The sequence below is a fragment of the Peromyscus maniculatus genome, chromosome 6 (genome assembly GCF_049852395.1).
Source record: "Peromyscus maniculatus bairdii isolate BWxNUB_F1_BW_parent chromosome 6, HU_Pman_BW_mat_3.1, whole genome shotgun sequence".
Taxonomy (NCBI): domain Eukaryota; kingdom Metazoa; phylum Chordata; class Mammalia; order Rodentia; family Cricetidae; genus Peromyscus; species Peromyscus maniculatus.
This window is the reverse complement of record NC_134857.1, coordinates 101,389,847-101,413,442: the sequence shown is the minus strand read 5'-3', so window position 1 is coordinate 101,413,442 and position 23,596 is coordinate 101,389,847. Positions and strand designations below refer to the sequence as shown.

General features: G+C 42.0%; 1 long non-coding RNA gene across 2 annotated transcripts; it reads right to left on the bottom strand.

Moving 5' to 3' along the window:
* Positions 1–935: 935 nt before the first annotated feature.
* On the bottom strand, positions 936–23,286 carry LOC143273969 (uncharacterized). 2 transcript variants are annotated; one of them, XR_013052341.1, is made up of 4 exons: positions 18,502–23,286; positions 16,931–17,320; positions 6,473–6,651; positions 936–3,764 (listed from the first exon to the last, which is right to left on the bottom strand). It is a non-coding gene; the product is annotated as an uncharacterized LOC143273969 (long non-coding RNA). The 2 variants fall into 2 exon arrangements; XR_013052342.1 differs by lacking the exon at positions 16,931–17,320.
* Between the last annotated feature and the right edge of the window lie 310 nt (positions 23,287–23,596).

Sequence of the window (23,596 nt, the reverse complement as noted above, 5' to 3'; positions counted from 1 at the left end):
CAGAATTTCCTTTCCTGCAGTGCCCTGAACAAAAGTTATTTCTGTTTCTAGATTTACATAAAAAAAAAAACTCAGTCAGCTGAACTTTGAATCTTCAGGGTGCATACCCATATCAGCAAATTGAGGTCAGGAATGGGTACAGGGGAATTAATCAAACTTCAACTAGCAATAATTGGACTGTTTTGTATTTATAAGCTAGCCAGACAGCTCAGCTATGTGTCCTTGTGAACTAGAAATTGTTTTTCTGGGGTTGTTTATCTTAAAAACCATTAGTACAGTATGTCTCTAATCTAAAGTTATTCTGAAGCTTTGTTTCAGCTATGGTGCACACATTTCTCAGAAATAAAATAAAAGGAATTTGAGCCAGTCTGGTTCATAGTTAATCATTAATTTGAGCTGTGATCTGAAGCAGCTCCTTAGGGGGAACTCATAGACCCTGACTTTGTAGCATTTCTTTGTATTTATTTTATTCATCAAAACTCTGTATAAGCTAACATTATTAATATTAATTAGACAATACAGCTTAAGGAGGAATCGTCTTCTTGACAATCCATAGATAAAAATTCCCAGTAGGTCAGGATGTTTTCATGAGGTAAACACACTATAATACAGGCAGTGGGGGACTCCCTGCATCCACTCACACTGTGCCAGATACCAGGGGAAGACTGCAGCAGCAAACATGTGGAGGAACAACAGAAGCAAAAGACATTCTGGAGTCTGTAGCCTTGTGACCTTGCTTAATGAGGTTCACCCATCAGAGAGCTTTTCTTCTGGTGGGCTGACACCTAGAACTTCAACTGCCACCTGCTATTGTGACATGGCTACTGGCGTGTGTATATTCAACCAGAACCATTCAAGTCACAGAAAGAAAAGTCCAGTGTGGAATCATCTTAGTCAACTAGGAGATGTGATAAAAACACCATGACCAAAGCAACTTGAGGAGGAAAGGGTTTATTTTAGCTTAAATCTCCCATGTCATACTCCATCACTGAAAGAAAATGACAGGAACTCAAGGCAAAGAACCTGGAGGCAGGAACCAAAGTAGATGCAATAGAGAAATGCTGATTACTGGCTTGATACTCATGACTTACTCAGCCTGCTTTCTTATACAATCTAGGACCACCTGCCCAGGCCCCACAGTGAACTGGGCATCTTACATCAATTATTAATCAAGAGAATTCCCACCACATACTTGCTTACAGATGTGTGAGAGTCCATCAGAGTCCAGCTCCAAGCTGCTGAAGGGTTCTTGGTGGGAGGAGAGAGGAATGAGGAAGCATTAGAAAGATAGAAGGAGATAAGAAAGACAGAGACACAGGATAGCTTCGGGAGAGCCCCCGGTTCAATACCCAGTTGCCTCAAGATTTATTCTAATGGGCTTTTTACTACCAAAGGGAGAGGCAAAAGACCTCCCCCTTTCAAGATCAAAGCACAATGTACAGCCAAGTGTAGACCCATCCAAAATACCTGGTACTCACGCCTGTGGCCGAATCACTCCCATTATGTAGCCCTGCTGAGTAAAGCAAGCTCAGATTCTCTGACCTTGAGTAAAGTCTTACTAAGAAGCCCCTGTGGGCCTCCACACAGATGGATACGTTTTTTCAACTGAGGTTCCTCTATGGGGATAACTGTAAGCTTGTGCCGAATTCCTAAAAAACCAACCAGAGAGCATCTATATCTAACAGAAGTGCAATTGTGTAGGTGAACTTTTCTTTCCTGCCCACCAGTTCCCAAATAACTGACATGGCGACTCAATATTAATTATAAATGTTTGGACAATAACTTAGGTTTGTTAATAGCTAACTCTTACAACTTAAATTAACCCATTTATATTAACCTACGTTCTGGCATGTGGCATTACCTCTCTCTCATCTTGTACCTCCTGTTTCCTCTCTGTGTCTTGCTGGTGACTCCTCTAACTCTGCCCTTTTTATTCCCAGTGTCCTTAGTCTGGTTTTCCCACCTAACCTTATCCTGTCCAGCTATTGGCCAGTCAGCTTCTTATTAAACAAATCACAGTGTAATTTATACAATGTAAAGGAAAATTCCACACAATTGGGCCTACAAAGTCAAAAGGCCCAAGTAGCAGCACAGTTTGCCCTCTGTCTGTACTTGAGGCAAAACCTTTTCTGTTCCAGACACTTCTCAAAACTGAATGTGTCCTGCATTAATTGTTTAAAGAACTTGAGGAATGTCTTAAGACACTATAGGTTGCCTCCAAAATCTAAAGGTGTGTGTGTGTGTGTGTGTGTGTGTGTGTGTGTATGAGTTTGTGTGTGTGTGTGTGTGTGTGTGTGTGTGTGTGTGTGAGAGAGAGAGAGAGAGAGAGAGAGAGAGAGAGAGAGAGAGAGAGAGAGAGAGAGAAACAGAAAGTGATAAAGAAGTTGCTGGGTACAACAACTTGTTTCTAACTTTAGAGGAGACATATTAACATCTTTTGAACATCATGCCCAGAAGTATCTCTGGTGTACCAGCCTCTAACTTTCCTCAGAACTCACCTTCTACCCTTTAGTGTACATGTGTTTTACAAAGACATTTAGGGTGCTGTTTCTCCCTTCTCAACAAGTACAATTAGTATTGTATAACCAATTCAATGAACCAGTGTGACATCCTGGCAGATAATAGAATAGTTATTTCTCTATGAATTCTTTTTATTTTGGTTGCTTGAGATAGGGTTTCTCTGTGTAGCCCTGGCTGTCCTGGAACTTGCTCTATAGACCAGGCTGGCCTCAAACTCAGAGATCTGCCTTCCTCTGCCTACTGAGTGCTGGGATTAAAGGCATGTGCTATCACTGCACAGTATGGTGATATTTTATTTGTACTGAAATGTGATTTTATTTGTACTTTAAAAGTTGCCCGGGGGTCAGAGCTATTAACAAGCCATAGCGAAAGCTGGGCGGTGGTGGTGCACGCCTTTAATCCCAGCACTTGGTAGGCAGAACTAGGTAGATCTCTGTGTGTTCAAGGATACAGCCAGCATTGGAGACACACGCCTTTAATCTCAATACCAACCATAGAAGACCTGGAGGTCTGTAGAGACAGGCAGTGACTAGGAGGTCATGTGGTTGGGTTTACAACCAATGAGAAGGCAGAACAGAAACCCTATAAAAAAAGACAGACACAGGAAGTAAGTCTCTTTTCGGAGAGGTAGGACCACTGCGACAGTTAAGGGTAAGGTTTTTAGCTCTTGGCTATTGCTCTGATCTCTTGGCTTTCATCTCTGTATTGGCTCTGTGTTTCTTATTTAATAAGACGGTTGGTTACATCTACAGCCCAGCTTCTCTATGAATTCTATTATGAGAGAAAATAGAGCTGACATAGCCGTGAAACGAGACCATGTGGGTATACTATGCTCCCTAAAGTGTATAGGGAACTTACTTCTGATCACACTTGATAATAGGAAAATAAATTCTTTAGGTCAATATCTGCATAACAGGTTCCAGACCAAAAATGTTGTTGTCCTAGTGAGTTTTTATTTTCAACCCAACACAACTTGACAAACTTAACTAGAGTTACCCAGGAAGAAAGCTAAGAAAGCAGCCTTTCTCCGTGGTTCCTGCCTTGAGTTCCTGTCCTGACTTCCTTCAGTGATGGACTGTTTGGTACCTGGAAGTATAAGCTGAAATAAATACTTTCCCCACCCGAGTTGCTTTTTGTGATGATGTTTACCACAGCAACAGAAAGCAGACCACAACAGAACTCACCACATTTAGGTTTGTATAAATCCACATTCATTCTTCAAGACCAGTCTGGCTTTTGTCAACCTCCAAATGAAAAAGACAAATGGAAATGTTTAGTGATTAGTAAATTTTTGTTCAGAGAGAGTCTGGTTCCCTTAGAGCAGAATAAAGCAAACATTTGTACTAGCGAATTCTGTATGGGAATTCACTCCCATCTCTCTTTTTTTTTTTCCATCACAGGCAATTTATTTTGTTCTATTCATTCACAGTTAATACAGAAAATACTTGGAAACATTTTCATATAATGTTTGACACAGAAATCATCAAATAGAAGTATACAATGTTGACAGGAGACAGTACATTTATAATTTATAACTCCAAATGTATTTATAAATTAGAAATGGAAAGATCTACAAATGAAATTATGAAGGTTCACCAAAGTCATTTAATCTGTCAGTTTCTCATTCATTTTTATGTCTTAATAATATTCTATTGTATGAATAAGCCACATTTTATTTCTCTCCAGTATTTGATAGCTATTTGAGTTGTTTTAACTTTTTTACTATTAGCAACACACTGCTGTAAACCTTCATGTACATGTTTCATAGGTGCACATTTTCAGTAGTTTGAGGATATATTCCTAAGGGTAGAATTGTTGAGTAACAGAGTAACAATATTTTGCATTTTGACCAACCACCAAACTGTTTTGCCAAAGTGGCACACCATTTTACAATCTCACCAAATCCTTGTTTTTAAGGCTCTGATTTTTGTACAAAAGCATTTAATCATTCTGTCAGACCAAACCAGGAAAAGTAAGCTATATAGTTCAGAGCTGTTCTATTCCATTTACTATGCAAAGCCATTCTTGTTGTTTGCAACTCTCAGCCCTTTTGAGTATTCTTGCAGTGTTCACTTTTTCCTCCACCACTTTTTTTTCTTCTTTTTTTCTGGTTTATTTCTATCTATTACAAATGTATAAAAAATCCTCCATCAACGCTGCTGATAGCAGCAGAACCTTGAGAAATATACCTTTGGTTTGCCTCAGAAAAGGAACACATATTACACTGTAAAGTTTATAAAATTGGCGCAAAACATTGTGATAATGTTACAATACCAGTTTTAAGAGTTCAGTGACTAATGGGGAGCTGATGGGATACATGCAGAACTGTGAAAGCGATCTCACTTAGCCAGCTGTACGCGTAGACTGTAAATCTACATTCAGATCATTTCTGAACTAAGACTATCATCTCAGTTTATCTGTTGAGGTCAACCAGGAAACCCTAGAATATACCTTGATTTTTGCAAAAAACAAAATAGGGGGAGGGGTTTCTTCAGCATTTCAGTCCACAAGTAACAGTATCCTAACAGGCAAAGTGTTCTCTCACTGTCAACATAGAATGAACTGCTGCTGGAGGTCAACTTGGGTTTTAATTTGCATTAGCACTTACATGCATAGTAGTCCAAGTTGTTGACCTCATGACTTTAAAAAGTAACTCTAAAAAAGTAAAATGGCCCTTCTTGGAAGACTAAAGAAAGACATCCAGCCACAGTTGTAAAAAGTCTCATCAAAACAATATACCCTTTTATAAATTACGCCTCAATTAAAAAAAAAAGTAGCCCCAAATAAGAAGCAGCTCTGAAAAAGAAAATATAACTTAAGATATTTAAAAAAAAACAAGGTGAATACAGGTTCAAAAATAATTAAGATGCATTTTCCTAAGGCTACCTAGAATTAGGCTTTAAAGAATTCTACCATTTCAAGTTTACCACTAGTTACTAGATACCTATTTACAAACAAGATGTTCACTTTTTTTGTTCCTTTATCAAGAGAAAAATCTACCTTCAGACTATGAGGGTGGTGATGGGGAGGGACTAGAAAACAAGATTCAAACAATCCCATGCAAATATCACATTTTTCAAATGGAAGAACTCCAAACTGCACTAGAAGTTCCAATCACTAAGACACTTTCCATTGAAATGATTTAAGTACAACTACATGGAACTCCCATCTCTTTTGCTTAATTGTCTGAAGCCCATGTCTTAAGTCAGTGCTTCTCATTGGTCACGTCCAACTGAACCAGTTAGCACTGGCGATAAAGGTCAAGACATTGGCGTAGAGCAGAGTAGAAAAGGATGGAGAATGGATCTGAAGAGGCAAATACAATCTGCGCCAGATGTAGCACAAATTCTAATTGGTCTAAATAATAAAAACCTGGAGTCAGATATAGGGGTTAAATCCTGAAAGATCAGAGAAGAAAACAAACCAGCCACTAGAGAGACTTCTTACCTCTCCTGAATCCGCAGACTGAAAAAGTTGAACTCCTGTCTCCACCTCGCCTTCTCTCTTCCTCTCTCCACCCAGTCATATCACTTCCTGTTTCCTCCTCCCAAGTATTGGGATCAAAGGCATGAGATCTGAAGTGCTGGATTAAAGGTGTGTGCCACCACTGCTCAGTCTCTAGTGCCTGGCTCTGAGCTCTGATCTCTAGGCAAGTTTTATTTTGTTAGAGCACAAACAAAATATCATGACACCAGCCCTTCTGGGTTCCCCATCGGCACCTACTGCTGTCTTTCCACCATGAATAAAACCTCATTTCTCTAAAATAAAGTATGCACACAAAACCCATTCTCTAACACAATCCAGCAACATCCAAACTTCTCTTTACTACAAGTTTCCAATTCTACAGACTTCAATCCTGATTAGTATTGTTAGCCTGTCTTGGGAGGTAGGTAGGAGCTAACCCCAGAGAAAGGACCTAGTCAAAACTGGGTGATGTGGTTACTGTGACAACCTGGTAGGCTGGTGTTGCGCGCAGGCTGAAATCCTTTCTGGGAACAGTACAGAAGGTCAGGTAGACCGGCCTTCTCCAGCTGTGGCTACATAGGCAGGGAGCTTCATGTTCCTGCAGCTCCTTTTCAGTCCGAGTGTTGTGCATCTCTCTCAAGTACTGACCTTGAAACTGAAAGGGTACTGTGAAGAGAAAAAGGGAAAGAAAATGACACATTTTTGTGAAACCTAGATAAGTGCAAGGAAACAGGAGTCAGATAAATTAGTTCAAGTGATTTGCTAATTATTACAATAAAACCCACTGTAGAGAAGGATGGGAGACAGCAGAGTTTATAATGGGGGACCCTGGTGTTTTAGACTAGCTGGCGAAGACTTCTCACGGAGACAAACGTATCACTGGCTCTTTAATCCGCAGGTGTGAGAGCCACGAAGCCTTGCGGGTACCACTCCTTCAAGGTGAAAGGGTTCTGGCTAACTCTATGAGAGGAGACTCTGCCAGATACCAGGCCTGGGCAGGTCAGAGCCAATCAGAGGGCTCGCCTTTAGAGGAGCTAGGATCTGTTTCTACAGGCATGTGTGGATGCTTCTAGCAGAAATTTCCACTTAATCTGTTGGTTGCTAGGATTTATGTGTGTGCCTTCGTGACAATGACAGACTGAGACAGACAGAGGAAGAGCACATTTTGTTTTTGACTCCTCTGTTATTTTATTTTTTGGTTTTTGTTTTTGTTTCGTGCTAAACTGTTATCTGGCTTTATTCAAGATCCTTTTCACTAACAACCCTGGCATTTTGGGAAGCACATGGGCAGACAGTCGTTAGTAGTATGAAAGAACTTTTAACCCCCCCTTCTTGTGCAGACTGTCAAAATCAGAAAGGCGCTATAACATCTAATGATGTCTTCGTCTGGTGCTCTAACCGGGGAAGCTGAGTGTGCGGGCTGGCAGCTCACATTCAGTGTGCTGTTTAGTCTCCTTCCACAAGCCGGTTTAGACTTTCGGAAAGTGAAATGATAATGACAGAACCATCAATCCAAAGACCCACAATCTCTTAGAAAAGGAACGGCTGCTCTTTTGGGGGTCACCATCTCTGTGATGTCACTGCGGAGCCCTGGCTGCCTGACCATGGACAAAATCAGTTGCGGGGAGTCAGGTCCGGGCTGCGTTCTGGCTTTCAGGGAGTTAAGTAGATTTTTACGATGGAGGTAGAAGAGAACATAAAATTTAATTTGGAATTTTCCCACACCAACAAGGCATTTCGTGCCAAGGTGGCTACGTGTGTCAACCTCAGGGATTCTCCCTTTCTGGGAGCCAAAAGGAAGTCTCTAAAAACTAGCCAGGGAAGATGTTTTCTCTACACTGAGCCAGCTCTGGTGGCATTCTGTGAATAACATCTGTCCCTCTCTCCACAAGACAATGGAGTGCTCTGTGTGCCACCAAGACAGTTTATAAAAGTGAAGTAAAGCTATGCAATTTTGTAAAACTTGATTAAAATCTTCTTTCAGGCTGTACAGTCCCCGGAAGTGCAGTTACGGAAAACGCACATGCTTTCCTTGGCATCTCCGGCTTTCTCTGCCTGGGCTGTTTTGGCATTCCTGTTGTGTTCAGGCTTACCCGAATCCTTGCCGACATCAGTTTTTTTCCCTTTTTCCCTTTGGATACTTTCTCTCTCCCTTCTCTGCAGGGCTCTTTATATGCTTGGGGGAAACATGTTGAGCAGATGACCTTGCAGATCTCCGTGGCTTGCCCTTCACTTTGGCTTTTCTGCCTTTAACATGCCTTGGCCTATCTTCTGGGCAGGGCAGCAGAGCTGGGCAGGGGAAGTGAGAATGGGCAAAAAGGGCACTCGGCTTGGTCTTCACTTCTTACCCCCCTTACTAATTTCTTGTGTGCTCTAACTTTTAAGTCTGGAATCCAATCTTAGCCAGTAAGAGCAGATCTCAGGAAGGAAGCATGTTGGTTCATGGCAGTAATCCCAGTGTTTGGAAGGCGAAGGCAGGAGGATCACTGTGAGTGGAGGCCAGGCCGAGATACTTATCAGTTCCAGGCTGGCTTGGGCTTCAGAATGGGACGCTTTATTGAAAAAAGGGTCAGCCCACGGATCTGAGGCACCCCCCCAACACACACACACGTAAGCAGGCACACACGCACACGCACACACTAATCTCTCCTGTTATCTGTGCTCACCCACATTTTCCATGTTGGTTCCCAAGACTGTTCAGCTTTTGACTCTGCATCATGACTGAGAACACAAACTCTGAGATCACTGTATTATTAGTCAGGGTTCTTTAAAGGAATAAAATGTATATTAAAAGGGTAGTTATTAGGTTGGTATACAGAATGCACTCTGGGTAGTTCAACAGTGGCTATCTCACACTGGAGAGATCGAGAATCCAGCAGCTGCTCAGTCTAAGAAAGAGGGTAGATGTCTCCGCAGTCCGATCTGGCACCGAAGGCCTGAGGACTCCTGGAGAGCTTCTGGTCTTCAGTCTACGTTGGAATCTGTGAAGGAAAGCCTCAGCTACAGGCTAGAAGGCCTGGCCAATGAGAATGAGAGCAAGCAGGAACAGAGTAAAGTTTCCTTCCTCCATGTTCATTTATCTGGGCTGATACCAGAAGGTGTAGCCCACATTCAGGGTGGGTCCTCCTGCTTCAAATAATCTGATCAAGAAAATCCCTCAGGAGTATCCAGAAACTTGTGGTTTAGTGAATTCCACATGCAGTCAAGCTGACAGCCAAGATTAGCCACCACAGTGACCTAATCCTAAATTCCATTCCTTCCTTCCCTAGTTATGACCTGTGTGTGACTTTGGGTAAATTCCTTGATATTTCTTAGCTCCACTTTCCCAATTATAAAACTGAGGATGATAATAGGCCCTGCCACTTCAGGCTTCTGTGAGAATAAAGTGAGATGTACCACTATAAATGGAAGCTTCGATGATTATCCACGTTCTCCCTTTCACACTGTGCACCTGACAAGAAAATCTCACTATGAATTTAACACTCACCATACACTGCCACGTGGAGTAGAGACGCTCAGGATCTTCTCACTGCTGCTTCCCAGCTGCATCATCCACCCTCATTCCCTGACTGTGATGATCAGCAAAGAACCAGCCATCGACTCCCATCCCCTCATGACTTCCCATAGTCTCTCATCCTCTTCCTCATCCCTCCCCTCCTTCTTATAAATAGTTTCTAATAGGAATAAAATATTTTTGTGGGTTTTTTTCTGTATTTTTGGAACAAGTTTATGTGGATTCTTTGGGTCTTTAAAGTTATATGAATATAACATCACACATTTCTATCTCTGGAAAAAAGACAAAGACAACAACCTACTTTGTGCTGACACTGATTTTTTTCCCTATGGTTTTGGGAAACAAAATGTTTTCCCAGCCTAGAACGACACATCTTTTGAGGTTCTTCCAGAGATGGGAAAAGCTAGCTAACTGATAAAAATAACGACTTCTAATCTCACACGATTTGCAAGTTATGTTTCCAGGTTTTGTTGATAGACATGAGACAGCAGCACAAGGCAGATGTTCAACAACAAAAAAAAAAGGGCACAGTGGTCTCTATTTCTCTGTATTTTAATTTTTAGGGTTTATTTTCCCTAGTTTCTTAGTTGGCTTCTGGATCCAAAGATAAGGCTTTTGTTAGAAATAATAACTTATTGGGACACTGGGGACATTTTGTTTTAGTTGTTTCTTCTTGTTATTATTAATTTGAGACAGAGTCTTACTACGTAGCCCTGGCTGACACAGAACTTGTTACCTAGAGCAGGTTGGCCTCAGACTCATTACCTCTGCCTCCCAAATGCTGGAACTGCAGGAGTGTGCCACCACACCCAGCTTACTGAAAGCAATTTAACACATCTCTCTAACCTGATTTTGAAACTATTTTTAGATATGCAGACAAATTATAAAGATGCTGCATAGAATTCTTGCATCTCCTTCACCTGGCTTCCAATGATGTTACAATTGTACCAGATGTACTTAGGTTTACCAAACCCAAGAAGTTGGCATCTGCACAGGACTGCTAACTAAACTACACACTATTTAAAATTTCCAAGCTTTCCTCTTGCATTTCTATTTTGACTCCAGGACTCAGTGGAATACTATATTGCATTTGGTCATGATGAGGCCATTATTTTCCTCCAATCTGCAAGTGTTTCTTTTCATCAGCCTAACACTGTTGAAAAATCACTAGTCAGATGCTTTATAAAAATTGCTCAGCTTCTATTTATGTGATATGTTCTTGTGATTTAACTGGAGTTAAAGGATTTTCAGAATAGCACAGAAGGGAAGAACCCTTTTCATTGTTGGGTGTCAGTGATACATAATAACAATATGTAGCTATCAAATTATTATTGGAAATGCCAATCTTCTTTTTTTTCTTTCTCTGTCTATGTAGCCCTTGAACTCACAGAGCTCTACCTGCCTCTGACTCCCCAGCACTGGGACTAAAGGTGTGAGCCACCACTGTTCAGCTTGGAAATGCCAATCCTGATCACTTGGTTAAAGTGGGGTCTGCTGGATCCCTCAACAATAAAATGACTACACTTTCTTCTTTTTTGTACTTTGTATTCATTAGAAATGAGGTACTAAGCTTAGTTAAAATTCCAGGTCTGGGTCGTTTTAGATATGAAAGTGCCACACAAAAAAAGGGCTTTGTGTTGAACATCTGTGCTGTGGGATGTCATTCTGTACGCTGTGAATATGTGTTGCTCTGATCGGTTGATAAATAAAATGCTGATTGGCCAGTAGCCAGGCAGGAAGTATAGGTGGGGCCAACAGACTAAAGGAATGCTGGGAAGAGGAAGAGCAGAGTCAGGAGTTGCCAGCCAGACACAGAGGAAGCAAGATGACAAGGCAGAACTGAGAAAAAGTACCAAGCCACATGGCTAAACATAAATAAGAATTATGGGTTAATTTAAGTGTAAGAGCTAGTCAGTAATAAGTCTGAGCTAATGGCCGAGCGGTTATAATTAATATAAACCTCTGTGTGTTTACTTGGGGGATGCAAGTGGGAGAGATTTATCCTGACCACCGGCCAGCCGGGACACAGGAAAACTTTAAAAGGTGATTGGATTACAAGGGTGGTAATTTCATTGGTGGGTTAACCCATAGATGAATTCATAGCTGGATAGACTCTAGAAAGGAAGGCCTAGTCAGAGGAGGTGAGTCATCAGGGATGTGCATGAAGGGTTTGTCCCTGGACCCTTTTTCTTTGTCTACTTCTTTGCTTTCCATGAAGTGAGCAACTCTCCCACCATGATCTTTGCCGATGATGTTTCTTCCTTGGAGCCAGATAACCATGGATTATAACCTTTAAAACTGTGAGCCAAAATAAATCTTTCCTCCTATATTGTTGTTTGAAAATATTCTCTCACAGTGACAAAAGGTGACAAACACAAACTGTGTTACTTCCTGATGGGAGGGTATCAAAGAATGTGCGGACCCGTGTTAAAGTCAGCAAAACTTTTAGTATAGACTTTGAGGCTACGCGACTGTTCTATTCCTTGATAAAGTTTGACTCACTAATTTTAGTATTTATTCTATGTCTTGTCCTTTACAATGATTACCAATATGTTCAAATGCTGGTTTTCTATTGCCCCAGTTAGTTCTACATTTGTTAACTGATGCTTTTTAAGTTCCTGTGACAAAGAATTTTCCCTTTGTTCAATTGTTATACCATCACTTATGTGTATGTCCATGACAATATGGATTGGTGGACATTTATTTCATTCTTTGTGTTTAATACCATTTAAGCTTGCTGATTTGGTTCCAGGCTTGGCTGATGCAGGCACTTTTAATTTCTGTATCATCTAACCAGCTATCACCCTACCTGAGTTCATACAGATAGACTCAGTCCCAGCCCTGCATGTTTCCTCCTACCTTTTTGCTGATTGATAACTTATTTTCTGACAATGAGAGACCTGACTTCATGACTGACAGTTTTCTTTTGATTGTTTGTTTATTTGTTTCTATGCTTAGTCTTTGCACATTTGGAAAGAGTTATGGACAGTTAATTGCTAACTGTATTCGTGTGTGAAACATGAGTAGAATACAAGTATTGTCTACAGTTCTTTTTGTCTTCAACCCTACATGTCACTAGAGTTTTCCTGCCTTGCCCACAGTCAGGACAAATCTTTGTCACCCGCCAGTCCCACAGTCGCTCAGACCCAACCAAGTAAACACAGAGACTTATATTGCTTACAAACTGTATGGCCATGGCAGGCTTCTTGCTAACTGTTCTTATAGCTTAAATTAATCCATTTCCATAATCTATACCTTGCCTCGTGGTTTACCAGCATCTTCACATGCTGCTTGTCATGGCGGTGGCTGGCAGTGACTCCCCTGTCTTCCTGTTCCCTCAATTCTCCTCTCTGTTAGTCCCGCCTATACTTCCTGCCTGGCCACTGGCCAACCAGTGTTTTATTTATTGACCAATCAGAACAATTTGACATACAGACCATCCCACAGCACCTACAATTGAAAAACAAAACAAAATAAAATAAAAATGCACCAAAACACTGTTTTCCCAAATTACCTGTCAGCTCTTCTTTCACTCTGTGAGTCTGTACAGTTAAGATTAATCTGAGTAGTCTACATTCCATCCTGAGAGTTTCAACAGCCTGACTTATTTTTTAAATTTGCCTATGGTAAACTTCACTGCTTGTGGTACAGCAATCTGAACATTTTACTAAGGATGTGGTCATTCTTTTCACCACTGTAGTATCAAACAGAGTAGTTCCGTCTTCCTAAAGTCCCTAGTCATCTAGTCCAGAACATCTCAGTCACTGTTCTATTGCTGTGAAGGAACACCATGGCCATGACAACTCTTATAAGAGAAAACATTTCACTGGGGCTGGCTTACAGTTCCAGAGGTTTAGTGCATTATCATCACGGCAGGAAACATGGAGACACACAGGCAGACATAGTACTAGAGAAGGAGCTGAGCGTTCTACATCTGGATCGACAGACGACAGGAAGAGAGGGGGGAAGGAGAGGGAGAGGGAGGGGGGGGAGGGGGAGGGGGAGAGAGAGAGAGAGCGAGCGAGCAGGCCTGGATTGGGCTTTTGAAAGCCTCAAAGCTCACCTCCAGTGACACACTTCCTCCAACAAGGCCACACCTCCTCCAACAAGGCCACACCCCTTAATCTTTCTCAAGTAGTGCCACTCCCTGACGACTCAGTTTCCAAGTGTATGAGCCTATGGAGGCCATTCTTGTTCAAACCACCACACTAGGATCGCTCCTTTAGAGAGAACTCCTGCCCTTAACCCCAACACTTAGGACATCATTTCAAGCAATAAAGGGCATTAGGAATCAACTTGTCTAACGTGTTTGTATTTTATAATTTTGTTTTTTAACAATATAAAAGTAATGCACACTTTTTGTTTAATGGTAGAGAAATGTGTGGTCCAGAGGATGAACCTCCCTAGGTGGTGTTTGCATGTGGACATGTGAGAGCTTATCTGCTTGGATGCCCGAGGGTGAGTTCTTGTGCCCACTCTTAGACTTCTCCACCCACAAGCCTTTTCCAGGAGCCAAGTGTTCTAAGACTGATTCTGGAAAGTGACTGATACTGAGTCCTTTCTGTCACACCTGGTACTGTTCAGAGCCCCCCCAAAATAAGCCATACGGTTACCATGACAAAGTTGGAGGTGGGGTTTAAACTCAGGACTCAGGCACATGATTCTTTTGACTTCGGTGGTTCAGGGCCTGCATCCAGAGCAATCGGAGGACCAACGGTGGGTGGGTATGAGACTTAGAAAGCGCCTATGAGCAGGAAAGTACCATATGGTGACCTCAGCTGCTGTAGCTACAGAGGGAGGGACTTATGTGTTGGAGGGAGATCTCCATTCAAATGTTTTCACTTCTCACCTCGTACCATACAGAGCTCTTTAAAACCAGTGAGCAAGCAAGCAAACACATAAACAAAACAAAAACCCCAAACAAGAACAGCCCCAGACCTGATAGATAGAAACAAACAAAAAACCCTTTCCAACCAGGCTGCAGTAAGAATTTAGCAGGAAGTAACAAGGATCCTAGCAGCCAGAAGGCCTCAGCGAAGATTTTCTCATGAAAGTCCTAGCAAGAAAGCAGCTTTCTAGAACTGTAACAGAAATATGAGAGGCTGGAGAGAGAGCTCAGGGCCAGAGCACTGGCCGCTCTTCCAGCAGAGGTTCAGGTCCCCTCTCCCTCCAGGGGAACCTGACTCCCCCTTCTGGCCTCTGCTGGCACTGCACACACGGTGCACTTACATGCAGGCAAAACATTCATACAGGTAAAACAACAGTAAATATTTTTTAAACAAGAATTGCTGATAAGATGCCTGCCCTTGAAAGTGCAAGTCTGAAGACTAGATGGAGGGAGAAAATCCTGGATTTGTTTAGCAACTGTGATAGCAAGAGGTGGCCCTGGGAGACAGAGGAACAGTGGCCTTCTGGCATTGCAGGTGGAGCCCCCATATGATTAGGCAGGATGCCAGCCAGGGCCTGTCAGTTTTCAGCTTCACAGCCTCTAGAGAAAGGCCTAATGCTCTCTGTCAAGCTAGCCTGTGGAGATGGCCAAGGGTACTTGAAATATAGCACAGTTGATTTTTTTTTTTTTTTATTTCTAAATGATTGTGAGTCACCATGTGGGTTCTGGGAACTGAACCTGGGTCCTTTAAAAGACCACAAGACCAGTTAACTTCTAAATCACCTCTCAAGCCCTGATAGCACAGGTTTTAAACACACACTACCATTATGCAATCTTGTTTCTCTGTATTATATTCCTTTCACTGTTTGAGTAAAATACACCCCTTTCTGTGCTGTTAAGGAGCCACGTTTGGAGTGGAGTGAAGCTTGCTAACATGTATAGTCACAGCCCTGATGCCCAGCGTGGGCTGGCCCTGACAACCCACCCAGCACACAGTGGTATCCAGACAAGCCTCAGTTCTAGGGAGAACTGCCACTCACTCCTTATGTATAACGCACTATCCCTGATGGCAGACATCTTTTTGGATTAGAAAGTGTTTTGACATTAACTGTACATCCCATGGGGCATTCGTAACTATTTTAAAGGTTATTTGAAGGACATCTGAGCTAGATTGCTTTTCTTCTCATGTTTTCTTAAGATAATAATTTCTCTTCCGTAGTTTTAAGTACTCACGGAGCATGAACGTATCAGCAAACGGTCTTAACATACCTATTTTGATTTGCTCTAAGCCTTTTCCTTTTCAAACGCATGGTTAGTGAGCTGGTGATAAAGTTTCCTGCTAGAGCACTTGTTTAGCATGCCCGGGGCCCTAGCTTCAATCCTCACCATCTCCACAGACAGATAATTTGTTATGAATTATAAATAATTAGCAAAATGAATGGCATGGTGGGAATGCAAACTTGTACAACCACTGTGGAAATCAGTATGGTGGTTTCTCAGAAAATTGGGAATCGATCTACCTCCAGACCCAGCCATACCACTCTTGGGCATATACCCAAGGAATGGTCAATCATACCACAAAAATACATGTCAACTATGTTCATAGCAGCACTATTCGTAATAGCCAGAACCTGGAAACAACCTAGATGCCCATCAACGGAAGAATGGATGAAAAAAATGTGGTACATATACACAATGGAATACTACTCAGCAGAGAAAAACAATGACAGCATGAAATTTGCAGGCAAATGGATGGAACTAGAAAATATCATCCTGAGTGAGGTAACCCAAACCCAGAAAGACAGTCATGGTATGTACTCACTCATAAGTGGATTCTAGATGTAAAGCAAACAATCAGACTGCAAACCACAGAACCAGGGAGGCTCCATAGCAGGGGGGCACCCTAGGATGACTGTGGCTTATAATAAGTTCTGCCATGCTGCTTTTCAGAGGATTTTACTCTTTCCCAAAGAAACCACTTTCTGACTTCTATCATAGACTGATTTTGTGAGGTCTTGCACTTCAGCGTCCCCAAATTATCTTGTAATTGCGTAGATGTACCATAAAGTACCCGCTCTCTCTCTAAAGGACACTGGGGACATTTCTCATTTTAGGCTGTTTTGGATAAAACTGCTGTGATGGTTAATCTTGGTTGTCAGCTTGCTTGGATCGGGGATTAATTAAGAGGAACCTTTCTGGATGAGTCTGTGATGGTTTTCTTGGAAGGACTAAAGGGGAAGACCCACCCTCAGAGTATGCAGCCCCTTCCAGGGGCGATACAGACTCAGACGGGTCTGTGGAAGAGCAATGCTGCTCTTTTTGTTTGTTTGTTTTTGAGATTGTATTTTAATCGCAACATCTTTCTCTTTCCTTTCCTCCCTCCAAACTCTCGCATATACCCCCTCCCTGCTCTTCTTCAAATTCAGGGCCTCTTTTTTTTTTTTTTCAACAATTGTTATTGCATGCATATATATTACACTTATTTGTGGATCTAAGGACAGACTTTTATGGGTTGTTGCTAGGGATTATGCTGCTTTACTAACCTGGTGACTGTAGATTTCCTCCAGTAACCACGATTTCACTCTTGCTGAGCAGTTAGCCGGGTTTACAGTACCAGACATGGTAGCCCTCTTGTTGGTCAGGTCTTAAGTCCAATTAGGAGCGATTGGTTACTACCAAGGTGTGTGTGCTACTACCTCACCCATAGGGTTATTGGGCTGTGTTTGTTGTCAATGTGGTTCATAGGCATCAGAGCTGGGTTGGTTTATAGGACTGCCGGTTGTCTCCTGCCTTTGGAAGCCTCCACGGCTCCTTCTGATACTGTGAAAGCTAGTCCTCGAGGAGGGGGTATTCAGGTCAGGTCCAGCTCAGGCTTCTCTGGCTCCTGTTTCTGAAGTGCATGGTGTCATCAGCAACAGGGCCTTACCTTCCACCTGTAAGGGGTAACCAAGGGCAACAACAATATAAACTGCCTGCTTTGGCTCTTGCTGATAAGTGTATCTACTCTGTTGCTGCCACTGCTGCCGCTGTCATTTGCTGACACTGGAACCCAGTTCCTTAAGCTGTCCGGTGTGGACTGATGACCAGCAGCCCTCTGGGTGTACTGCAGGCTTTCCTTCTGTGCCAAGTGAAGACTGCTGTGACATCCAGCCTCTTGGACTGAGTAGCCACTGAGTTCTAAGCCTCTCTAGTGTGTACACCACCATTGTTGGACTTCCCAGCCCATATCGTGTGAGTCAGTTGATAAATTCATATATATACAGAAAAACCCTGTCTCAAAAAAAAATTATGGCCCTGTTACATCTGAACAGTTTAGTGTATGAGTTATAATATGTATACCTTATAATACAACTAAGGAAATTACCAATTTTAGTAAATTTAATACTGATATAATACTCTGATCTACCAGTAGTATCTCAATTTTGTTAGTTTTTGACTCAATAAAGTCCCCATGCTCATTTCAAATCAAGCTCCAATTTAGACTCAACTATTACTTTTAACTGTCACCTCTCTTTAGCCTTAATCTGAAGCACCACAAGGAATATTTTATAATTTTCTTCAGATAGATTTTGAACATTTGTTGTCAGTTTTTGAAAACAAAATTTATTTAAATGAGGCTTTATCATGTTACATTTTTAACTTGTTGTTTGTATATATAAATATAGCTTTTTGCATATTCATTTTATATTCTACTACTTTTTACAAATCTTTCATTATTTTAGGTAATTTTATCATTGCTTTTCTAGGGCGAGGTTACAAATGTTTTATATAAAGGGTTAATTTTAGTCAGTATTCTCCAGACAAACAAAATCAAGAAAGTATATTATCTGTAAATATAAACATATTTTCTTTTTCCTCATTTCACCAAAACTAGGAAATATTTACCATGTGTTAAGCTCTCTTCTAAACACTTTACATTTAAACTTATTCCATCCCCCCCCCCCCCCCCGCAACACAAGCAGATGAACAGGAAGGAGGCTAACACATAACATAAGGAGAACCAACGAGGGTCACCTGGCACCAGACCAAGAAGCCCTTGTAGCTGTGGCAAGGAGTTGGCTTTAATAACAGGGAAGACCTTAGAAAGGTTTTAAGCAGAAAATGAGAATCTCACCCTTCTCCAATGGTAAGATTTAGACAGCAGAGGTCTGAGAGAAGAACCTTGCAGTCACGGGTAGTCTCATGATTTAAAGTTATAAATGAGTATGGCCTACTTGGAGAACTGGTCTGTTAGGAACAGAGAGTACCCACTGAGATGCAGTGGTGGGAAAGCTGGCCAGGTGAGGTCACTGGGCTGGAAAAGATGCTACAGCAAAGGTAACATCAGCAAACAATATTAGGGAGAGGAAGAAGCTAGTGTTTTAAGAACGAATATAAAATCAGGTTGCCATAAATATTAGTTTTCCTGACTCTTAAGGTATTCATATTTGACTCTTATCTATCTCACATATTTTAGAAATATCAATTTATCTTATGTGTATTAGTGTTTTGCCCTCCTGTTTGTGCACATGTGTGCAGTACCGCCCGAGGCCAGAACAGGGCATCAGATCCTGTGAAACTGGAGTTACAGATGGTTCTGGGAACTGGATCCTGGCCCTCTGTAAGAACAGCAAGTGCTTTTAACCACTAAGTCAACTCTCCAGCCATCGAACATATTTTTATGCCTTCAATTGGTGTGTGTGTGTGTGTGTGTGTGTGTGTGTGTGTGTGTGTGTGTGTGTGTTCTTTTAGGCAATTGCTTATTGGACAATTCCTCTCAATACTTTCTAATATATTATATATAGAGAAATACATTGAGTGTCTCTCCTGGGGCGAGATATCATCAAAGCGTTTGTTGTCGTTGCCTTTATTTACAGGGTTTGCTATGTGCTGATCACCGCTTGACTGTCATAGAAACTGAAGCACTTAATCCTAATAACAACTCTTTGAAATAGGTACCATTGTACTGATGAGAAAACATATGCAGAGACATACCTTGCCCGATATTATACAGTCTATAAAAGTCACGTGTAGCTAGGCTGGAAACAAAAGGCATCTAGGACAATAGTTGTTACTGATAGCTGTTTCATATGCAATTCATCCGTGTCCCTAATGAAATACAAATTATTGCTGTTCAGCCAAATCTGGCCATGTAGCCAAAGATGGCCTTGAACTTGTTGTTATGTAGCCAAGGGTGGCCTTGAACTCTTCATCCTCCTGCCTCCACCTCCTGAGTGCACTACCACATCTAGCTTTTAAATTTTACATTTTTCAATCAACTTAAAACAGCAACGACTGAAAAACAGTATTTCACCATACATGATGACTATATTCCACCATACATGATGACCATAGTCCACCATACACAATGACCATATTCCACCATACACGATGACCATATTCCATCATACATGATGGCCATATCCCACCATACATACACGATGACCATATTCCATCATACACGATGACCATATTGAATTCAAGCTTTTGTTGTAATCAAGTTTTATTGTAACACAGCCTGTTCGTGTACATTATTGCCTATGCTTGCTTTCATTGTTCACTGACAAAGCCAAGCAGCTATAACAGAGGTTCTCTGGCCCAGACAGCCCAACTTATTAACTAGTTGTCCCTTTGTAGACAAAATCTGCAGCCCTTTCCCTGAAGGAACTCGCTATTTGAGGGGAGCAGAAGTCAAGTTAATAAATTAGTATAGCACAGAACTCTAATTGCTTTGTCGAGGGGCCAAGTGGATAGGAAAAGACAGAAAACATACAGAAACCAAGTTAAACATGGAAAGCCAAACAATATTGGGATGGGGCAGGAGATTAAGGTTTGAAACTATTTTATCAGAATGCAGCAGTTGGCAGAGCCTGGGCTACTGAGTAAGAAACCCCTGTGCCTGGAGGGAAAGAGGAAGCCAGGGGCCAGATTAAACATCTGTAAGGGCTGAGAAGTTTGTATTTTCTTCCTTCCTTTTGGTTTGGTTTTGAGTTGAGAGTCACACCACGTTGCCCACGCTGGCCCGATTCCTGGGCTCAAGAGATTCTATTGCCTCGGTCCCCAAGTAGCTAGAACCGTAGGCATAAGCCGCCTCACCCAGCTGTATTTCTTCTTCTTTCTTTTTAAACCTCTAAGTGTGTGTATGTGTGTCCATGTGTGTGAGAGCGTTTGCTTGTCACAGCATGTATGTGGAGGTCAGAGGACAACCTTGGATATTGGTCCTTGCCTTCTGCCTTGTTGGAGGCTGGGCATATTTTTCTGTTCTCTGTTATATCTGTCAGACTAGCTGGCTCTATTGCTGGGTATTCTCCTGTCTCTACCTCCTAGCCTGTAGCAGGAGTCCCAGGATTACAGGCTTGCTGCTGTGTCCCACTTTACACAGGTCTGAGGACGCAAACGCATGTTCTCACGCTTGTCCAGGAAGCACGTGACCCACTGAGCCGTCTTCCAAGCCCTGCATTTGATTCTTTACATGATGGAAAGCAGCTGAAGGATTTTAGATGCCAGCCTGACATGATCAGGTTCTGAATTATAGAAAAGTACCAGGTCCTAGGAACTCAAGCCTAGGGCAAATCGAGATAAAAGGCTTTCTTCCTGAGTCAAAATGTAACAAGACCCTCGGCTGCTACCACACTCATCCTCAGATGTCCCCAGCTCTCTTCATCTGCTGTGGAGTTCTGTCTTTTCTCTCTCAAGACAATAGCCACCAACAAGTCTTTAACACATTTTATAACCTAGATAGAACAGATAGTTCAGTATGAGTTGATGTATATACATATTTCATCATTTAAGACAATTTATATGCTTTTTATATCAAACATATCACTATAACATGTAGTTATATTGGTGAAACTATGGTTTTATATTATAAAGTGAAAATAATAAAGAATCCATCCGACTTTGTATAAACTTTACTTTAAAACTACCTTGCATCATTATTTATTTTCTTCTAGGCTGGGGATGTAGCTCAGTGCTTTCCTAACATCCAGAAAGCCCCTGAGCTGATCCTTAGCACTATATAAATTGAGCATGGTGGAGTGCAGGCAGGCATGGGGACCTTGCCTGCCTTCAATGCAAAGATGACAGTAAACACCTGGCAAATGAATTTGTTTCCTTGCAAGTCCCTAGTCTGGATTAGTTTCTTCCTCTTGCACATTCATACATAATTCTGATTATATACCCAGCGCAGCTTTTATTACATTTCCTTTTGGATTGTCCTCTTGTTCCAGTTGTTAATCACAAGTGGGCAGGCCTGTTTGAGTTACTTTTAGGTGTGTTCTCAGTACATGACTCACCAGATAACTTCCTGAGATAGTAAACATTTTCTTCTCCCCTTTCACCTGTTTGGAGGACAGGCTCTATACATCATTGCCTCCCTGGGTGGAGGGCTTCATGACTTTTTGTCAACACTTGAACTGAAATAGAAGTTGGAGATGACTCAAAGGATCCGACCAGAATCTGGAAACGAGGGCTTCGTCTTGTAGGATGAACTGAGTTGGAAATAGGGGTATTAGGGTAGGAAGTATCTGGTATCTAAGAAAGAAGAGTACGTTCCAGAGAGGAAGTGACTGGAGTTTCCACTTATTTCCTGCAATGGTGGGAAGTTTGGAAAGGTAGGCAGAGCTTCTCTTGCAACTGGCTTCGTGTGGGTGTTGAGGATCCTGGAGTTCACCCTGTGGGTGAGAGAACAGTAAGGGGGTTGCTCATTTGGTTCCCATTCTCCTTCAGTGACAAGTACGCACCACTTCTGTGCCCTTGACTGTGGGTAAATATGATTATTCTCTCAGCCAGGAGATATCACAGTCAATTACAAAGTTCTCTTCCTACTACTAATCAGCAACATCACCTACCCGCAGCCAAATTTAACCCTCAGAATCTTTCTCTTGTTATTTACTTCTTGTTGCCTTGACTCAGTTCTCATTACATTTTTACCCAGATATGTCACACAAGTGTGTAAACTGGCCTCTCAGCTTGGTGTTTCCTCCTTCAGTTTACCCATCATGCTCCAGGAGCATGTTCATGTTCTCTGCCCTAAATCAGAGCTAAGGTCCTAGTCTTTCCCCAAACTTCCACATGATGTACAGAATGGATATCCTCGCATGCAGAACAAAGCGCACTTTGGCACTTACGCCTTCCACAAGTTGATACTAAACATGTCCACCTTTCCCCCTCACTTCACACCCCTCCTCCAAGCTCAGCCTTCGCCGTCCTCCTCCATCTGCCTTTATTTTTGCTTCTGTGATTTTGATTTCATTATTTCTTCTAAATGTCCCAGTGTTTTTTTTTTAATCAATCAGTTTTGCAAATCAATCAGTTGCAAAAAGATCACACTCCAAATTCAGTGCTTAGCACAGTAAACATGTATTATTTTTCACAGCTTCTGTGAGTCAGGAGTTTAGGTGCATCTTAATTGAGTTGTCTGATGGGATCATTCATGAGACTGTAGCTTTCTGAAGGTTTGCCTGCAGAGAGATGTCTGTTTCTCAAGTGACTGTCAGGCTGGTGCTGGCTTCTCTGGGGCTTCCAGAGAATTAATTCTCCATGGCAGCTGGCTCACTCTATAGCAGTGGTTCTCAACCTTCCTAATGCTGTGACCCTTTAATATAGTTCCTCATGTTGTGGGGACCCCCAAACCATAAAGTTATTTCATTGCTATTTCATCACTGTAATTGTGCTACTGTTATGAATCATAATGTAAATATCTGATAATGGGACCCCAAGGGGTCATGACCTGACACAGGCTGAGAACCACGGTTCTATAGAAAGCAGTGCAGGAGATCAAGGCAGAAGTCATGATGCTTGTTAGGATCTCAGTCAAGAGTCACATACCATCAGGTTAGCCTTTGTACCAGCTCTGAAGGAGAGACACAAAGGCAAGGACAACAGGAGGCAAAGCTCAGGAGAACAATCAGGAGATTGGCTGCCACAGTCCCCCCCCCCCCAGGGTGCTTTCTTGATTCTCTAGCTCCACTTTTCTCCTATCTCCCCTGTTCTCAGTAGCTCAAATTCTCTAAAGGTCAGGTCTCCCATAGACTGCTTAATAAAATCCCATTTCTCTCTCTCTCTCTCTCTCTCTCTCTCTCTCTCTCTCTCTCTCTTCTTTTTTTTCTTGAGACAGGGTTTCTCTGTGTAGCTTTGCGCCTTTCCTGGAACTCACTTGATAGCCCAGGCTGGCCTCAAACTCACAGAGATCCGCCTGGCTCTGCCTCCCGAGTGCTGGGATTAAAGGC